The 3,495-nt window shown below is 66.5% G+C and overlaps 1 non-coding gene across 1 annotated transcript in view; it reads right to left on the bottom strand.

The window, feature by feature from the left end:
• LOC147036977 (18S ribosomal RNA) overlaps positions 1 to 56 on the bottom strand; it is a 1,907-nt gene extending 1,851 nt beyond the window's left edge. Inside the window, exon 1 of the ribosomal RNA XR_015064807.1 lies at positions 1 to 56. This exon is cut by the window's left edge and continues 1,851 nt beyond it. This is a non-coding gene — a ribosomal RNA (18S ribosomal RNA).
• Between the last annotated feature and the right edge of the window lie 3,439 nt (positions 57 to 3,495).

Genomic DNA, 3,495 nt, shown 5'->3' with positions numbered 1-3,495 from the left:
CTTGCATGGCTTAATCTTTGAGACAAGCATATGCTACTGGCAGGATCAACCAGGTAGGAGAGAGGGTGGCTGGGTAGCGCCTCTCGCTCGCCGGCCCGCCGGAGCGGGGGCTCGCGCGACTGTTTTCCGGACGCCGGCCGCGGTTCGCGGGGGCTCTAGGTGGTCTGACGCTGCCGCGGGGTGAGATGGATCGGGCTGGACCCGGCGCAGCCGAAGCCGAGGACGCGGAACCTCGAATGCGACCCTCGCGGACCCCTAAACGAGAGGAGCTGCGCCCGGCCTCGTAAGACACCTCTTCTCCGGTGCTAGGTCGACCCCGACGCCGCTGGCCGCCGCCGCCGCCTTGCCGCTATCCCTCCGCACGTTTGGGGCCGGTGGCGACCCGCAGGACGGCCGACAACTCGCTCGTTTGGCGGGGCGATGCAAGGTTAGGCGAACTGGGCGGTAACTCGGGTTAGTCGAGGGGACTTCGCGGTGGACAGGGGGGTGCGAATCCGGCCGGGCGGCCCTTCGATGGAGCCTGGTGCAGGGACATTCAATGGGATGAGCCGCGCTCGCCGCGGAACCTTCGAGCGCCGCTACTCAGCAAGTAAACGAGAGGGAGCTGCGCCCGGCCTCGTAAGACGCCTCTTCTCCGGTGTGAGCGCCCCGACGCCGCTGGCCGCCGCCGCCGCCTTGCCGCTATCCCGCCGCGCGTTTGGGGAGGGAGGGCGACCCGTAGGACGGCCCGCCGACTACACGACCGTTTGGCAGAGCGAGTGCAAGGTTAGGCGAGCTGGGCGGTAACTCGGGTTAGTCTGGGGAGACTCGCGGTGGACAGGGTGGCGCGAATCCGGCCGGGCGGCCCCATCGATTAAGCATTGGTAGGGAGCCGAGGATGAGCCGTGCGAAGTGGCCTCGGAGGCGGTCCGTGGGGGACGACGGGGGGGGACGGGCGTCGGCCCTCCGGCCCGAGCAGAGAACGTTCGGTCACCCAAGCGGGAATCTGCGCCCCGGCCCGAGTCGGACTCGGTCGGTGCGGCCCGCTGAGGCCCTCAACTATTCCCGTACGCGGGGGTCGGGAGCTGCGGCGCTGCGCCGGCGACTTACCCGCGCGAGGCACGCACTGCGTGCGGCCAGGATGCGGAGTTGGATCGGCGCTGGTTGGGAACCCTCGGGGAACGAAGGCGGACGGCGGCCAGCCGGCGCCGACGAACCCGTCGGGGAGGGGGCTGGTGGCAGGCGCGATCGGCACTATTGCTGACTGCCGGGAGGGAAGCTGCGCCCCGGCCGAGTCAGACTCAGCCGTTGCGGCCCCCCCGAGCCCGCAGCGCGTAGCGCGGAAGCCATACGCCCCCCCGATGCGGAGCGACAGACGCCCCCGCGACCGCGGTTGGTCGGGAAGGCTTTTCGGATAGAGGTCGGACGGTGTGTGTGGACGGCTTCCCGTGGTGCCGCCGCTATCAAGCCGGAGGGTTTGAGAAACGACATTCGCGGAAGGACCGGCGCGGCCGGCGGACGCTCGCACGCGCGGCGCCCGACACTCAGCCGCTCGCTCGGCCTCCGTGGATCGTGGCTAGGTGGGATGGATGCCAAACCGGGTCGTCTCGGTCTCGCCGCAGTACGGTCGCGCCGGGGCCTGCGGGGCGGCGCGGGGAGCGCACGCTCACGCAGCGGCCGGGGCGCTAGAGTGCGACCCGCAGTGGGTAGGAACCGTCCACCCGACGTCGGACGAGCCGAGGCCGATGGAGGCCCTACCAAGGCGGGTCATGAGTGCCAGTCGGTCAGTTGGGTGAGGGGGTACTCGGAGGCCCGCCGGGAGCAGACGGGCGACCGGGGATGGGGGGCGTACGCGGGCGGGCGCCGGGAGAAGACGGCCCGTCCGGGGTCGAATCTCGGCCTGTGTTTTCGGAGCCGGCCGGGCATCACGCTCCCTCCTTGGATGGACAACATTCGTAGTTGACACTTTGTGTCATTTTATCCGAGCAGACGGGCGCCGCGAGGCGACCGTCCGGGGCGACTCTCGGCCTGTGTTTAAGGAGCCGGCCGGGCATCACGCTCCTTCCTTGGATGGACAACATTCGTAGTTGACACTTTGTGTCATTTTATCCGAGCGGGCGGGCGCCGCGAGGCGGACCGTCCGGGGCGACTCTCGGCCTGTGTTTAAGGAGCCGGCCGGGCATCACGCTCCTTCCTTGGATGGACAACATTCGCAGTTGACACTTTGTGTCATTTTATCCGAGCAGACGGGCGCCGCGAGGCGGACCGTCCGGGGCGACTCTCGGCCTGTGTTTTCGGAGCCGGCCGGGCATCACGCTCCCTCCTTGGATGGACAACATTCGTAGTTGACACTTTGTGTCATTTTATCCGAGCAGACGGGCGCCGCGAGGCGACCGTCCGGGGCGACTCTCGGCCTGTGTTTAAGGAGCCGGCCGGGCATCACGCTCCTTCCTTGGATGGACAACATTCGCAGTTGACACTTTGTGTCATTTTATCCGAGCAGACGGGCGCCGCGAGGCGGACCGTCCGGGGCGACTCTCGGCCTGTGTTTTCGGAGCCGGCCGGGCATCACGCTCCCTCCTTGGATGGACAACATTCGTAGTTGACACTTTGTGTCATTTTATCCGAGCAGACGGGCGCCGCGAGGCGACCGTCCGGGGCGACTCTCGGCCTGTGTTTAAGGAGCCGGCCGGGCATCACGCTCCTTCCTTGGATGGACAACATTCGTAGTTGACACTTTGTGTCATTTTATCCGAGCGGGCGGGCGCCGCGAGGCGGACCGTCCGGGGCGACTCTCGGCCTGTGTTTAAGGAGCCGGCCGGGCATCACGCTCCTTCCTTGGATGGACAACATTCGCAGTTGACACTTTGTGTCATTTTATCCGAGCAGACGGGCGCCGCGAGGCGGACCGTCCGGGGCGACTCTCGGCCTGTGTTTTCGGAGCCGGCCGGGCATCACGCTCCCTCCTTGGATGGACAACATTCGTAGTTGACACTTTGTGTCATTTTATCCGAGCAGACGGGCGCCGCGAGGCGGACCGTCCGGGGCGACTCTCGGCCTGTGTTTAAGGAGCCGGCCGGGCATCACGCTCCTTCCTTGGATGGACAACATTCGCAGTTGACACTTTGTGTCATTTTGTTCGGCCTGTGTTTAAGGAGGCGGCCGTCCTCCACTCGGTCCGTGTTTAAGGAGCGACACTCGCGCTCCGGTTCGGCCTGTATTTAGGGAGGCGGCCGTCCTCCGCTTGGTCTGTGTTAAGGGCGACACTCTGTCCATGTTTGAGGAGCCTGGCCCTGACGCTCCTCTCCGGCCTGTGTTTAAGGAGGCGGCCGTCCTCCCCTTGGTCCGTGTTAAGGGCGACACTCGGTCCATGTTTGAGGAGCCTGGCCCTGACGCTCCTCTCCGGCCTGTGTTTAAGGAGGCGGCCGTCCTCCCCTTGGTCCGTGTTAAGGGCGACACTCGGTCCATGTTTGAGGAGCCTGGCCCTGACGCTCCTCTCCGGCCTGTGTTTAAGGA

The sequence above is a fragment of the Syngnathus leptorhynchus genome, unplaced genomic scaffold (genome assembly GCF_054491065.1).
Source record: "Syngnathus leptorhynchus isolate UIUO unplaced genomic scaffold, UIUO_Slep HiC_scaffold_347, whole genome shotgun sequence".
Classification (NCBI taxonomy): Eukaryota; Metazoa; Chordata; class Actinopteri; order Syngnathiformes; family Syngnathidae; genus Syngnathus; species Syngnathus leptorhynchus.
This window is presented reverse-complemented; position numbering and strand designations above follow the sequence as displayed.